The sequence below is a fragment of the Pteropus medius genome, unplaced genomic scaffold, assembly GCF_902729225.1.
Source record: "Pteropus medius unplaced genomic scaffold, Ma_sr-lr_union100, whole genome shotgun sequence".
Taxonomy (NCBI): Eukaryota; Metazoa; Chordata; class Mammalia; order Chiroptera; family Pteropodidae; genus Pteropus; species Pteropus medius.
The window spans coordinates 4,497,206-4,514,327 of record NW_024353517.1 but is presented as its reverse complement, the minus strand read 5'-3'; the positions used below and the strand labels follow the sequence as shown (position 1 = coordinate 4,514,327).

At 38.5% G+C, this 17,122-nt stretch overlaps 1 long non-coding RNA gene across 2 annotated transcripts; it reads right to left on the bottom strand.

The window, feature by feature from the left end:
• Window positions 1-10,628: 10,628 nt before the first annotated feature.
• On the bottom strand, window positions 10,629-16,133 carry LOC120592904 (uncharacterized). 2 transcript variants are annotated; one of them, XR_005650239.1, is made up of 3 exons: window positions 15,891-16,133; window positions 15,202-15,288; window positions 10,629-10,867 (listed from the first exon to the last, which is right to left on the bottom strand). It is a non-coding gene; the product is annotated as an uncharacterized LOC120592904 (long non-coding RNA). The 2 variants fall into 2 exon arrangements; XR_005650238.1 differs by having other exon boundaries at window positions 15,998-16,133.
• Between the last annotated feature and the right edge of the window lie 989 nt (window positions 16,134-17,122).

Below are 17,122 nucleotides of genomic sequence, written 5' to 3'. Positions count from 1 at the left end.
TTCAAATGACCAGTATAGCCAAAGGTAATAGCCAACAGTTACCGAGCACTTGCCCCATGCCAGGCACTACATCAAGCGCTTTTTAAACATTCTATCATTGATTCCTTGCAGCAACTCTATTAGGTAGGTACTATTAATTTTATTATTCCTATTTTATAGATAATGAACTAAGAGGTAAGTGACTTAACTAAGGTGACATAGGAAGTGGTCGAAGCTGGATTCTTAAGTAAGGCAGTTGAGTAATGACAGTAAGCTAAAGGCCAGTGTTAGATTCTTGTGACTTAGACATTCAAAGGATTATGCCATTGTTTATTGTGCTTCACCCACATGTATTTTACACATCTCTCCCCAAAGAGAGCTGATGTTTTATGAGAGAAGCCACACAACACACAATGTACCAATCTAGGAGTCAACAGCCCTGAATTCTACTCCCAACTCTCACCATCCAGCTTACAGACCTCAGCCAAGGTACTTCCCCTTTACTACTTCATGAAATAAGGTCAGTTGGGCTAAACAAGTTGTTTCTAAATTCAAATGACCTTTGGAATCGCCTGCAGAAATTTTTGAAAATGTAAATGCTATTTCTCTCACCACCCCCCGCCCCCCGCCCCATGGTGCCGGGGTCAGAGCCTGGGTATCTGTAATTGTTAACATGCACCCCAAGCTGGATTTGAAGACAAATCACTAGGTTACTTCTGAGGCTCTTTTCAGGTTGTCCCAGAGAAGTTCCTCCACAAGGTAAAAAGCCCCTAATGATTCCTGCCCATGTGGTGCTCCATGACCAGGGGAGGCTTCTCCCTTGGTGTTGCCCTGTGACAGCCTGCTGAAATGTGAAAAGGTTAAAGGATAATTAAAACCTGAAACTGGACAAAGGAAGTCTATACCTTAGGCCTAGTTTCTGGAACCCCTAACCGCATTCTGTTAATCATGAAACTTGTAACAATGAGCTCATACGCTAACTGCCAATTTTAGCCTGTGTAACCCTGCTTACTTGCGTGGCATGAAAAATAATCAATTGTATATAAGCTGAAAAATACTGTTTGGCCATCACCCATGAGAATACTGGCTATTGCCCATGGGAACATAGGCAATCACCCATAGGAAAATAACATCCTAACAACAAGCTTTCTGCTTCTGTACTCCCCGCTTGCACACTCCAACCTATAGGTTGACAGGTAGTGAATAAAAAAAAATAAATCTTTGTGTTTAAGATAGAATGAAGAATGGGATTTAGGGCTTAAAAACCTTGTATCTTGGCATTTCGGGGCTGCTCCTTTGTACAGGACAGCCGCCGGCTAATAAACAGCCTTTGAGAGCATACTTGGTTTGGTCTATTCTATACAGGCCACAACAGCCCTTAGTGATGGATCTTTTGCCAAGGGATCATGAGCTATAGACAGCTGAGACATGGCTGCAGCCTTAGCCGCTTTCTCATTGGCTATCATCATCAGCAGTTAATTTACCACAACAGCTGGGCAATAACATTTAGAAAAGGCTAAATTTCTCCAATACTAGTTCCCAAGGTTCAAATGTCTCCTGGGAAGCTATTTCAACTTTCCAACCCCTCTTCGTACAGGGTATAACACAAAACCTTGGTAGCTTCCCACAAGAAACCTGAGTATATAGCCACAGCATTCCTATGAGCTGGTGAGGAGACTGGTTATTTGAATTAACCAGTAGCTGCTAAGATCTAATATATGAGCAATGAGACAGGCATTTGGGGAGCCCTGACAAGTGCAGAGAGTAGCTTCTGACCAATGAGGCATTATCCATTACAGACTTCTCTGGTGATATCATAAAGCACTCAACTGTCCAGTTCAATTTGCAAACAGATAGTTTACAATGATAATAACAGCCTGTAACGCTCTAATCTAAACAACTCAGAACACCACAAGATCATGACCTAAAGGCTCAGAGTGACTCTATCTGGAAGGCAAGGACATTCGGGCAGGCCCATTGGGGCAGAAGACTGGTGTTGCGTTCGCAAAGGTTTGGGGATGGGGCTTACAGGCGCTTGTATGAAATATATACAATTGTATTAAAAGGATTGCATCAAATAGGCTTGCGGTCCTATCAAGTGGGCTGTAATTTCAGAGAGAAAGGTGTACCATCTATTACACCTCCTTGGCCTGTTCATCTGTGAGGCCTTTCCCAAACTTTACAGAAAGGGTGGATACTAGGAAACTCCTATTTCCTTGCCCCAAATAGGTACAAAATTCATAAATTCACAGAGTGAATTTCACAGGAGGGACTCACCTAATGGCTGGGTTTGGAAGAAAGAAGTACAGTACATCTGCTTGATTTTAATCTACCCTCTTTAATATGTGTTACTCATTTAAAGGACTCCCAAAGCACTTTCCTATACATCTTTCAATTGTTCTCTATTTACGGATAAATCAGCTGAGGCCAAGAGACTCAAATGGCCTGCCAAAGATTCCCTTACTCATAATTGGCAGAGTTTGAACTAGGGCCCTGGCCCTCATCTTCTGACTCTGTTATAAATGCTAATAAGGGGCTACAGGGCAGCCAGAAAAATAGAAAGAGAACCGAAGACACGAAAAGACAGAAACTGCTGTGGGCCAGCCTCGCATAATGAGGCCCCTGAGAGGAATAGAGACCTACTAATTATTTTCTGACTTTTCATAGTGGTCAGGGATCATTAGGCTGGATTTTCAACCCATTTCAAAGGGCTAAGAAAAACGTGTAAAGTGATAAACAGAGATTGTAAAGAATGACCAGAAGCCTGTTCATGTTGCTGTGAAAAAGGAAGTCATCCATCCAAGATAGGTTTGTGTGAAGCTGGACCTCTGATGATACATTTCCCTCACCCCAGCGTTTTTGGCACAGAGGGTGAGGTATACCTTACTGCTTCTTAGATCTCATAAGCCAGAAGAAATTCTAATTCTCAGTTATTGATTACTGTAGTAAAATAGAGCATATTAAGATTAGGATCTGGATATTCCAGAATGATATGAGTAATAACAATGGATTCCTCAAATTATTGAACTATGCGATAGTCAGTCCTCACCAAGATCCTGTGCAGGTGCATCATTAATCGCATTTGGAAAAGAGAAAACCAGGGCTTAAGAAGCTCAAATGATTGGCCAAAGGCCAGATGTCTTATAATTAGCCAAGCTGGGAACTAAACTAATATGTGCTTAACTTCAAAACCCCTTTTTAACCACTATGCTTATCAGTTTTTCACTGGAGGCAAAGTGATATGAAAATCACCTGACTTATCTCCTCATTATCTCTGCCATTAGGACACACTTACATTTTTTCATTATTCTGAAATGCCCCCTCTCCTCTCACTCTGCCTATATAAACACGCCCCTCCTCTAATGTCTAGTTCAGCCCTAAGCCTCTCTGGGAAGCTTTGAGTCCAAAATGATCTCTTCCTTCTCTAAAGTCTTAAAGACTTTTGCAGAATTTCTTGAGACCTTAATTTTTTTCATTCATTAATAATGTAACTAAGGTTTAGTTTTTATACTCTTTCAAATAAATATGCAGTAGATATTTTATAGAAACACTCTTCATTTCATATAAATAAGTCCAGAAATGGGGACAAAATTTCCTTTACATATTCAGAGATGTGAATTGAATCAGTTCAGAATCTCCTTTTCTCACTTAGCCATCCCCCAAATTTGGACCCAGGATTGTCGGGGTAGGGAAGTGGGGGTTCCTGCTGGCTCTCCCATGGCCTGGAAACAGACTTGCTCCTCTTAGTGGACATTTTCCTTTCCGGTCCCCTCCAAGATCTTTAATAAAACTGCAAAAAGGTCGTGCCTTTAGGATGTGCCTCTCCATTCCCTAAGTGACTAATGAGGCAATAGCTAACTCTGTGTGGTAGTGTGCTACAGCAGGCTCTGGAGCCAACCAAATAAAATTTGATTGCTGCCTTGCTTTTTACTAGCCAAGTGGCTTTGAGAACAGCTCTTAACCCCTCTGAGTCTATGAAATGAGGGTATTGTAATGCCTGAAGGATCACAGTAAGGATCAATTATACTGCTTTTATGTGCAGTGTCAGGCATCAAATAGGTACTAAAAAGATAGTAACTATCATAATTATCAGATGTGAACCTGATTAAAAGTTGGTGGACAACTAACTTTTCTAATCCTAGGGTCAATTCAGAAAAAAATTCATAAATGCTTACAACATTACATAAGAAACCTCCTTCTCTTTTTCTTCTCTTTCTTCTTTTAATCCCATTAAAAATCAAGCATTGTAACTGTGATTACTCATTATTATAGAGTGAATATACGTGTCCACCTAATATTTGTATGTTGCAAACCTAATGTGCAATATGATGGCATTAGAAGGTGAGGTCTGTGGTAGGTGATTAGGCCATGAAAGTGAAGCCCTCATGAGTAGGATTAATGCCCTTATAAAAGCTACCTGAGAAAGCTCCCTTTCTCCTTTCACATCTCATGTATATTGGAGTATGATTTTTTTCCTGAATAATTCTGGAAACAGCCTAAATAGCCACTGAGACAATCAAATACAATTTGATGAATCCATAAAATGAATTACTTCGAATCCATTAAAATATGTCAAACAATACTTAAATATGCTCAGATTATAACAAATTACAAAAAAAAACTCTACACATTATAGACAGTATAATTTCAACTAAGTAAGAAATGCATTTGTGTATAAAAAAAATTATTAAAATGTTAGCAGGAAGGAATACAAATAATTTTGTTTCTTTAAATTTCTTAATTTTTCAAACTGTCTACAATGTATTACTTTGCTACTTTCTTTTTAAAGTCCTCTTGTATTTTTCTCAGGTGAAGAAGATTCCTAGGCCTAGGACCTTGTCTGCATGGCCATCCTCTGAGAAGTTGACAGATACTGTAAGTGGAAGCATAGATACTGCTAGTGCCTGAACACGTGACCCCTTTGCTCTGGTAAACACCAGTATGATTTGGGAGCATGTAATTGCCTGTTGAGGGTTGGCATTTTGGCCCTCCAGGACAAGGAGTAATTCTTCCCTAAAGTCAGGGCATTTAACAGGCTTGTCATGTCTGGACACTGAGGAGCCTCCCCAATCTCCAAGCCTCTTCATTTGGTCTCTGATGTTGCTCCAAACAAATGCAGTTCTCAGGCATTTCCTCCAATGCTTACAAATAAGGGGAGTTTCCCTCAGGCTCCAGAATCTCAAAAAATCCCCTTTTGCCTCCTGAGAAGTGTAACTGTACGTGGAAGAGACTCTTCATCTAGTTCTGAAAACTTGGCCTCATACTGCAGCTTGCATAATGAATCACCACACAATTAGAACACCTTGTGCAATAGAAACCTGGCCAGAGGGAAGAGCTACCTGGCCACAGGCCTGCATGTCTGCTACGAGCTCAGGTCCAAGAGAGAAATGCCAACCTTAAAGTGCTTTCTCAATTTTCCTGTAATTACATTCACTCTCTTCCTTCTCCATTTTCATGCATTTAACTCATTTATTCAAAAAACATTATTTACCTCCTACTATATACCATACAGCTCTAAGTTAAGGATAAGATACTGACACTAAAGATAACTGTAATAATCTTATTAACTGCCAAGCACTATGCTAAAAGCTTTACCTGCACTATCCCATTTAAGTCTTACAACAACTCCACAAAGAAGTTTTATAGATCATAAAGCTAAGACTCCAGAAGGATAAGACATTTGCAAGAGAACTTCTAAGTAAAGGTGTCAAAATGACTCTAGATTAAAGGATCTCTCTCCCCAACATTTTAAACAATAAACAGCAAAAGTAAAAACAGCAAAACAGTAACTACCAGCAGTTTCTACTTTTGGTATGAACAAACAAGCACCTACCAGAACTTGCTCTCACAGATAACAGCTATAAACCCTGGACAAAAGTAAAAACAAACAAACAAACAAACAAACAAATCAGAAGGCATAAGAATGTAAATAGAAGCAGACAGATTCTGGAGGGAGTCAAATCTTAAAAGAATCCAATGGCAAGGAGTAAGTTACCTATTTTTGTAGTTTTCGGCCTGGGAACAGGGTGAGATCAGCACCTTGTTGGGAAGCTAAAACTCTGATTTAAAAATAAAAGAATAAAAAACAACCATAGTCCTTCTGGCCTAAAGAACCAGAGGACAGTGTGTGCTGGAATATAAGAGGGCAAAGGAAATATTGGAAAGGCATGATCCAAAGAGAGAGAGAGGCCTGAATTCTGTGTATAAATTCTGACCAAGTTTCTGTCAGATCCTGAACCACATAAGCATAAGGCAGCCTCACAGCAGCTGAGCTAAAGATAGGGGAAATGAGCTGAGAGTTGAGCTGCTCCCCAAAGGGCAGAGTTTTGCAGTTTAGATCCACCTAAGTCCATCTGCTTGTGAAAACAAAACATTAACACTCTCAGAGAGTGCTAAAATAGGATCTGTAATCTACAAAACATTGAATCCATAATGTCTGAGATAGAATTCAAAAGTACTCAACATACAAAGAACCAAAGAATATGATCCAGATTTAAGAGAAAAGACAACCAATTGAGACCAACCCCAGCATGATCCAGATGTTGGAATTAGCAGATAGGGATTGTCAAGCATAATATTGTAATAACTATGCACAGTGCCAGGTGGGTCACTTCATAAATTATATAAATGTCTAACCATTATATTATATACCTGAAACTAATATAAAATAATGTTTAATGTCAATTCTAATTGAAAAATTAATTTAAAAAAATAATTGTCAAGCAGCTATCACAATTATGCTCAATAAAGCCAAGGAAAAAATACTTTCAATGAATGAAGGGCAGGAAATCTCAAATCGGAAATAAAAACTGTATTTAAAAAAGCAATGAAAATTTTAAAACTGAAAAATACAGTGTTTGGGTGATAAACACACAATGCAATATATATATATACATATATGTATATGTGTGTGTGTGTGTGTGTGTGTGTGTGTGTATATATATATATATATATACACACACTTTACTATTGAATTGTACACCTGAAACTTAACTGGATTTCGTTAACCAATGTCACCATAATAAAAAAAAAAGAAAAGAAAAAAAGAAAAATACAATATTCGAAATTAAAAATTCTCTGGATGGACTTGACAAAATAAAAGGCACAGAATTGTAGATCAATAGAAATTTTCTAATCTGAATAATAGAAATAAAAAACATTGAAAAATATAAACAGATTCTCAGGGACATATAGACAATACAAAAATGTCTGCATACATATAATATGAATTTTAAAAGTAAAAGGAGAGAATAAGGTCATAAAAAATATTTGAAGAATAATGGAGTAAATTTTCCCAATTTGTTGAAAGGCAAATATTTATAAATTTAAGAAGTTCAGTGAACCCCAAGCAGCATAAATATAAATAAAGACACACATAGGCATATCAGAGTCAAACTGTTGGAAACTAAAATAAGAAGTTTTTGAAAGCAGCCACAGGAAAAAAATGTCGTATCACATAGTGGAAGGGCCATTTGCATTACTGCTGAATTCTTATTAGGGAGACCAGAAGATAGTGGAACACCTTTAAAGTTTTGCAAGGAGGGTACAAGGAACACCTGGCAACCGAGAATTCTATATTCACTGAAAATATCCTCCCTAGATAAAGGCAAAGTAAAGGCATTTTTAAAAACCCACCAGCAGTAAAAGGAAAGAAGTTCAATCTTCTGCCACGAAGGTTGAAAAAGTTGTCTGAGAAAGGAACAGAATTCTGATGTGGTGCCATTTGGATCCTAATCTTACACTTATCTTCCCTGGAAGAAGCATGGAGAAAAATAGATGAAGTGGAAAAATCTTGATAATTTTCAGCAACAGCCTTACTCCCGATTCCAATTTGAGGAGAATACAAGAACACAAAGGCAAAAGGATTAAATAACAGCATGTGATTTTTTTAAAAAGAAAGGTTAAAGTGCTAAAGAGCAAAATTCTATTTCAGATCTAATAAATAACTTAGAAAAACAAACAAGTAACGGAATATCAAATTAATTTCTTGGTGGAAGGCTTAAGATCATCTTAATGAATGTTGAGGTAAAAGACTTGAAATTTAAAACAAAAAGTAGATGATAAAGATAATCTGACATAAGGATTATTGATGTCCTGAAAGTGAAGAACTATAATAAGTAGAAATGTAACAAAGGAAAATATTTCCAAAATGTAAGGTTCATTCTATTAATCAAAAAGATATACTATTTTCCAATAATATTGGTAGAAAAAAGAGAGATTTGTATATATGCTTATTAAGTTGAAGATTGAAAATAAAAGAAAAAATGTATGTTCAGGGAAAAAAATCCAATCACCTATGAAAATGAAAAAAATTAAATTTTCCACTGTAATATTCGATGGCAGAAGACAGTGGAACAATGTCTACAAAGTGACCTAGAAATATTACATCCCATCAAAATGTCTTTCAAGTATAAATGCAAAACACAGACATTCTCAAATATGCAAGAACTCAAGAAAAGTAACATGCATGCCTGATCCCTTCCTGAAAACATAAGCTCTACTTGATCAAGAGTAAAATCAGAAATTAAAAACTCAGAAATAGAAATGCTAGAGCAAAACCCCCAGTGGTGAGCCTCAAATCTATGTAAATATCAAAGGAAAGGTAAATAACAGAGGAAGTTATGGAACAGAATGGATTGTAACTGCCACAATCTTTACAAAGAAATAATACTGACCAACAAAAAGAAAAATGACGGGAGGGGAGAAGGAGGTGGGAAGAGGTACAACAATGTTAGTCGCATATTTTCTAGTAGGTCATCGGTTGGTGGTATCTAAAATCAAAATACGATGTTTTTGAAAGCATACTAAATCAAACCCTTAATAATTTTTACAATCTTTTTTTCTCTTAACCTTACACAGAAGCCAGAGAGAAAGTACTAATAACAAACATTTTCTGAGTGTTAACCATATGCTTACTGCTCTAAGCTCTTTACACATATTTATTTATTTAATCCTGTCAGTAACTCTCTAAGTGCCTCAAAAAGGAACCAACCCTGCCGACACCTTCATTTTGGACATCTAGACTCCAAAAATCTAAGAAAATACATTTCTGTTATTTTAAGCCATCCTGTTTATAGCACTTTGTTACAGCGGCTCTAGAATAGCATCAAATGTGATAACATCAAATGTGATTATTTGATATTGATATTGTGGAGGGAAATGCATCAACATTTGAAAGATGGGCATGACTCAGTGAGCCAATATTTCCAAAAGCCCGATGTATATGTCACAAAATAAAGCATGGGTAACAGATCCATTCAAAGTGTAAAATAGACCAATAGATTTTAATATAAGAGAGCACAAAACATTCATTCTAAGATTTCAGAACCCACATTGCAGCTAACCTTTAAGGAACTAATACTCATTGTGCTTTGGAGTAGTATCAAAGCAAATAATCTACAATTATCTGAAAGGACTATTAAAACATCCTTTCCTTTTCCAACTACTTATCATTGTGAACCTGGATTTTCTCCAAAAACTTCAGCCAAAATAATGTATTAGAACAGATTGAATACAAAAGCAGATATGATCATCCAGCTGTCTTTTATTAAGCCAGACATTAAAGAAATTTACAAAAATGTAAAACAATGCAAGTCTTCTCATTAATTTTGTTTTGTTTTGGAAATGGAGTTATTTTCATAAAAGTATTTTTTCACAGTAATATGTAATGGGTGTACTGTTATTTTAAATAAATATTTCAAAATTTCTGTTTTTATTTCTAATACAGTAAGTATCTCTAACTATAGCTCATATGCATAAGAAGCTTTGGGGGATCCTCAGTGGGTTTTAAGAGTTTAAAAGGATCCAGAGACCCAACAGTTTCACTAAAAGGTAAAACCCATAGGGTTTGGAAAGTGATGGCAGCAGTTGAGAGAGAGAACAAGCTTGGTTTAGTCCCAGTAATATTTTCCCCCCATGGGGATTGATTATGTTAAGAACAGGCTTTAAAGGACAGATGATGTCGGTTGCCTGAAGGGTGCTCTGGTGGGGCTGACCATTAGGCCCCTGTCTAAGGGTGCGGAGCACAGCTTTCTGAGTATACAGAGTGCGCAAACTACAGTCATGAAAGACCAAGGAAAGAACAGTGTTACGAAGTGAGAGAAGAGTGATCAGGACAGAGCCCAGGGTTACAGCAATGCTCAGGCATCATGAGAGAGTCAGCTAGAAACTCATCTATGAGTCACAAAAAAGGAGTATTCAGGAGAAGGCGAAACCTCACAGAGAAGGATGTCACAGAAACAAAGCAAGGCAGAATTTTGAAGAAGAGAATGGTCAATGGCAACAAATACTATAGAGAGATCAACTGGGTCATTACTGACCAGCTGGAAGCAGTCTAGAGAAAGGGGAGAAGTGAAAGAGGCAGCAGGCATGGGCTCTCTGAAGTAATCAGCATGAGGTCGGGTGAAAGGAGAGTCGAATTTATATGATTGGTGAGAAGTCCAGAGGAGAAGCAGAAATTCAAAATTTGGAAAAGTGAAGTAGAACAATAGAACAAAACCTCCCAAGAAAACCAGAGGATAACATTTTTTTGAGTGTTCAGGAGACAGTGGGGTGTGGAAGGCAATCCCATAAGGGCTTCAAAACCCAACTATCTGATTCAAGTCTTGCTGTTGTCACTCAGCCAATAGACCAGCACAGGAGTTGGGCTATATAGAATAAACGTTTATTGTCAGAGCACCGGTGATGTGAAAAGGCAACAGATTAACACCTTCAAAAACTGCCTTACTTTATTAGTCCGGCTTAAGGTTTTAAAGGAAAAATCTGGATATTATTCCAGGGGCTGCATGATGGTTCCGGTGCAAGGGTCTGTTGTATTTCACAGAGCCTTCCTACTGGCAGCGTCATCCTCAGGTGGTGTTAGCAATCCAAGAGCAAAGGTAGGCGTAGTCTGGAAAGAATGTTAGGCTATAAAGATTTGTGATCAGTAAACATAAGGGCATTAATCATAAATTTCAGGGCAACTGTCTATGGAAGGGGACGTTCCAAGCTCCAGGTTGAACCACAGGGGACAATCTATTGTTAAGCTATGGGACAAGAAAAAGTGAGGCCAGGGATGCTGTGAGGCCTCTACTATGGGGGTCCCATCCAGGCCCTTCTTCAACAGGATGCGGGCTGCCCCAGAAAGTGTGTGGCTGCCTGTGAGGCCACTCTGCAGCTGAGGCAGTCTGACAGGGCTGACCACTGGAGGCTGTCTGTTGACCAGTCAGTCCCTCACCCGGGCAGCAAGCCTCCCTTGGAGGGGGTCTAGGCAATTCATCTCATGGCTGCCATCCTGCCCTTCCCTTCAACTTCCAGGCTTCATGGTCAGTCTTTCTCCTTCCCATCTGCCTCACCCACCTCTGGAGAATCCGACAGCCCAGGAGGTTTGCCAACAGGGTGTTGGAGAAGGAAGCAGCAAGAACTTTAGACCTGGGAAATGCTCTTTATCTATAATTGTAGCCCCAGGCACCCATAATTAAGAAAGTGAATTTACTTCTAAAGAAATTTCATTCCCGCATTCCTGGTAAAAGACATTTTGGGGATTTTCTGCTGTGTCTGGATCTGTGTCTATGTCTATATCTGACTCCCACTACCATCTGAAATAAACTAAGAGGGCTGACCATCAAGAAGATGGAGGCTTCTTGAGCCTTGGACGTTCTATTACTCACCCAAATTTGGAGCTAACACTGACCAGGTTGGCCCTGGCCCAAGAGAACTTGAATTAAACTAGAGGTGGAGTTTGAGAAGTAACTTTTATGCTTGTCTATGTCTCCTTGAGGGTCATCTTATGAATCCAGAGATCAGCATGTTGTCAGGGGCCTAGCAGGAGTTCTGTATATGTTAGCTGAATGAAACTTCTGCATGAATTTGACTCTATTATGAAATTTATCTGAGATGAGCACAGCTCTAAGTTAACCACCCCACCCTCATTTGTTGAATTCCTGTTAAAGGGGAAAGCGGATTTTATTTTTAGGAAGGTGATGGGCAGGTATTTAGTGACTGAGAGAGAAGATGAAGGAAGGACAGAGGCACTCCTAGAAAAATCTCAATTTATGACAGAAAGTCCGTGTAAAGCCCTGAGGCTCTTGCTTAATTGGTAACCCTTAGCTAGCTACTTATCATTCGTAAGGCTTACTGGTAAAATGAGCATATTCTTACCTAAATCACAAGGTGTTGTAAGGATTAATGATAACAGGTCAAATGCCTAGCAGGAGGCCTGACACTTGAGTAGGTTGCTCTAGTAGTTCTTCATCATAATAAATAAAGGCTTGTGTTTTACTACAGAGGAGGGAGAGCAGGAGAGAAGGGTCAGTGAAGCTGGGGACACAGAAGTTCTTTTCTCAGGCACAAAGAAAGGCACATTGTCACCTGTCATTCATTTGCTCATGCATTCAAGATATTTACTGAGTGCCTACTACGTGCCAAGCATGATGTGAGCAAGACAGGCAAAGATTCTCGCCCTTGTGGAGCTCACATTCTAGTGGGGGAGACAGACAATAAAAACATAGAGTATATTAAGAGATAATGGATACTGCAGTAAAAGACAAAAGGGTAGAGCATTAAATGGGATCAGGACTGAGGGAGTGAGTGGGGTGGAGGGAGGGAGGCAAGTTGCAGAAGTAAATACAATGGCCAATGTAAGTATGTGTCCTTGAGGAAGTGACATGAAGCAAAATCTTAAAGGTGAAGACCACTGGACATCTAGAGGACACCAGTCCCATAGCTACACCAGAGCCTTCAGGCGGGACTCTTCAGGTGCAGTCACTTCAGGAGCAGCAGGGGCCAGGGTGGCTGGGCCAGTGAGCAAGGGGCATGGAGCACAGAGGAGTCACGTTGAACGAGGGGCAGATCACATTGGCTTTGTGGCTTTGTAGCTGGACTTTGCTTTGCTCTGAATGAAAAAGAAGCCTTTGCAGAGTTTTGAACAAAAGAGTAACAGGGTCTGATTGTAAAGGGTTTTACTGCCTTTGATAGGGGATCCATAAGAGGAATTTCTACCACTCTTCTTATGAAGGATGCAAAGTAATCTGTTCAAAGATTACGCAGTTTATGTGGGACAAGTCTCAGCAGGTTGTTGCTGGGGATGGCACAAAGCAAATGTTTTCCTATGTTTGAGAAACTCAAAAAAATGCAGATCCAGAACTTTCAGGCTTGTTTTATGCATAAACCATTTACCTTCAGCAAAGTAAAGAAAGAACTTTAAAATGCAGACAAAGAGGAAAGATTGTGAGACTCCAATTTTTTCCCTTATTTTTACCTAATTAAATTTTTCAGTAGATGTTACCTGCATAGGATACTTCAAAAGGTACAAAAGGATGCAAAGTGTGTCTTCCCCCTTGCCCATTTTCTGGTCCAACAGTACCTCCCCACCCCCTCCCCAAAGAAGCAGAAATGGTCACCATTGGTTTTATAGACTCCTAGAAGTATATAAAACAGTATATGTGCACCTTATTGTTATGGACTGAATGGCATCATCCCTGCTCCCAGCCAAATTCATCTGTGGAAGTCCTAACCCCCAGTACCTCAGAATGTGATTGCATTTAGAGATAAGATCTTTAAGAGGTAAATAAGGTTAAAGGAGGTCATTAGGGTGGGCCCTAATCCAATATGACTGATGTCTATAGAAAAAGAGGAGATTCAGACACAGACATAGAAGAAAGACCCAGTGAAGACACTGGGAGAAGATGGCCATCTACAAACCAAGAAGAGTGGCCTCAGAATAAACCAATCCTGCGACAGCTTAATCTCAGACTTCTAGCGCCTAGAATTATGAAAAATAAATTTCTGTTGTTTAAGGCACTCACTCCGGGGTACTTCATTATAACAGCCCTAGCAAATTAATACACTTATGTATATCTTTGAATGGAACACATATGTAAAACTGAATTTTGTGTCCTTCCCCCAAAACTCTTATGTTGAAGTCTAATCCTCAAGGTGATGATCCTGGAGGTGGGGTTTCTGGGAAATAGTTAGGTCATGAATGAGGGTGTAACCCTCATGAATGAGATAGTGCCCTTATAAGAAGAGGCCAGAGAGCAGGCTCGCTTTCTTTCTGCCATGTAAGGACACAACAAGAAGTCAGCAGTCAGCAAACAAAAAGAAGGTCGTCAGTAGAAGCTAAGCATACTGGCGCTTTGATCTTAGACCTCCAGCCTCCAAGATTATGAGAAATAAATTTCTGTTGTTATAGTAGCTCAAATTAACTTAGACTATATGTATACATTGTTTTATTCACAATTTTAAAGATTGTATATACTTTTCCTTTTTTCATTTAAAACAATATCTTAGAGATCATTCCAGGCCAGTACACTTGGAGTTGGTTTATTCTTTCTAAAGACTACAGAGTATTCCACTGCATGGCTGTTTAATAATTTATTTAACCTTTTCTTTATTAATGGAGATTCAAGTTATTTTAGAACTTTGCTATTGTAAAATATGCTACAATGAGTAACCTTGTATACATGTCATTTCATACATGTATATGAATATAAATAGGATAGATTCTTAGAAGTATAACTAACTGTTTGGCCGAAAATAAATGGACTTAAAAAATTGACAGATATTGCCAAATTGCCTTCCAAAAGTACTGATGTACTCTCCAATCAGCAAAAGTTTCTATTTCTCCATAATACCACCAATGTATTTTGTCACAAAACTATTTGATCGTTGCCAATATCATGAGTGAAAAATAGTCTTGTACTTATAGATAATATTAAGTGACTTTTCACTGTTTAAACATTTTATTTAAAGTGGGAATTGAAATTTTGAGCATTTTTCTTTTCCTACCATGCACGAGGTCTGGGCAGCATAACCACTAATCTGGCCCCCAGATGTTTGCTACTCTGCAGTATTTCATATCCTGTCTTACTACTGTCCACAGCAGTTAGTACCAGAGGGTGCTTTTTCTGATGCCTCCACAGTTAGGATCACAGGGATAATTGCCATTACCATGGTTGTTACCATGGACATCCACAATCTAGCTTATAGATGTATAAACAAATATTTGCAATTTCACATCCACCTGGAGGAACCCATGAAGTTTTCAATGTGAAGGTGATACTTGAAATACTTACGGAAGTTGTCCAGCCATTCTAGGCAGATAAAAAGGCATAAAATTTAAAATATTGCATACTTGGAAAGTCAAGCAGTCTGGCAGAATACCCAATGGAAAGAAGGAAAGAATGCAGTTGGAAAGCCCCAGCTTCCTTGTACAGGTCTGTAAATAGGAGTAATCACACCTACTTCTGGTTTATAGCTGAGGCTTCTCTCTGGCACTCACGGGTATGACAAACCCCAATTCCTCTCCTGGTTTTCCTCTCTCCAGGTAACCTGCTCTCATGAAGAGTGATCAAACAAACAAATGAAAAAAAAAAATTTAAATGCCTTTATTGGTTTTTCCAATTAATAGAAAATCTTATGTAGCCAATTCAAGAAATATAGAACAGTATGAAAAAATCTAAAAGAACAAAATACTAAGCTTCTAGAAGTAACTACTGCTAAGATTTTGTTGGAATTCTTTACAGAGATCTCCCTAAACATATAAGCACATATATTTTAGGTAAATGATATAACATTTTTCACTAAAAGTTACAGAAATTTTTCATGTTGATGAATATAGAACTACATTCTCCTGATTACTGCTCCCATCATATTCTATTCTGTTAAAGCTGCCAGAATTGATTGACCGATGCTCCATTATGAGCATTTTGGCTATTATACAAAATTTACTGCAAAGAAAAACCTTGTATATTTATGTACTTACAGGTTATTATATTTTTTGATGTAATGATATCTTTGATTGATTGATTGACTTTGATATGACCCAAGCCTGACCAGGTTTTCCTGAGAAAAGACAATTTCTAGTCATTGCCTCTTTGACTCATTTGTCTCCCTCCCTCCTGGCACAAGTTTTAATTTAAGAAACTTATTACCACGTCACTTGTATCCTCAAGTCTCCCAGGTTGGCCTGGGCAGACTACGCAGCCACTTCCCTCTCAGTGGGTAAAAATGAGAATGTTGCTGAGATGATCATTCATACCTTTTCCTTGCATCACTGAATTCTTGTGATGGTTAGGATCTGAAAGGTTCTCCCTGGGCTCTTTCATCTGCTATCCCACATAAATGACTGCAATGTGCATACTGAGGTTACTGCATTCTACCGTAGGTTCTTGTCATTGGAGAAGGTAACACTGAATGTATCATCTAATCACTAAGAATGTCAAATCTATTCAATGTCATCAGTGATTGACATTTTTCTGGATACCAAGATCTACCCTTGTAGATCCTACTATAAATCACTCCTCCATTCTGAGCCTTAACGTCCTTATTTATAAAAATAAGAAGGTTGGGCAAGAAGATTTCCGTAGTCCCCACTTCACTTAAGGCCAAATAAATAAATGAGTTTATTACTTTAGGGTGATCTTCCTACGATTTAATTGGAAAGCATAGCTATAAATTGGTAAAAAGCTCAATAACGTGTTCCCTCAATAACAGCTCAGGGCCACAGTGAGAGGAAAGTCCCAAAGACATCTTGAGTAATTTTGACAATAAGCACAATTAGAGGGAGCTCTGAGGAGGTGATATTGAAGAGGTCAGAGGTAGCAAGAGAATGGAGGCCTCAACCTATTTACAAAGAAGAAATTTCGCTCTGAATCCTGCCTCTGGTTACATCTGCAAAGTTTCAGCTTCCCTAGACTCTTTTCTTCAGTACTTTGTTACCAGATCCATCCTGTCCATATTTAAATTGTCAGTCTCTCTTCACTCTTCTCTAAGTGGACTGCCTCACATGATTAGGTTAGAATTGACATTCTTACACAACGAAATAGAAGTAAATAGAAGTATTAACAGTTCCAAAAAGGAACCCAGCAATGTCAGTGCCTAACTGAAGAGATAAAGGTCTGATGGGGCAATTGTAGGCGCTGACTCAGTTCTGTGAGTGGGGGAGACAGCAAGGCAGTGATGTTTATATTGATGCTACCATACTTCATACTAAAAAAACAAAGAGTACTGTCAGAAATGAAGGCTCCAGGAAAAAGAGCTTAGGACAAAATATAAATTACCAAATGGAATTCTCACTCTCATGACATCTAATTCTTAAGAATTCTGATTCTCAAGGTTTCATTTATGCCATTCTTCTCAAAGTGTCAGTTGTTTCAAAAAATCA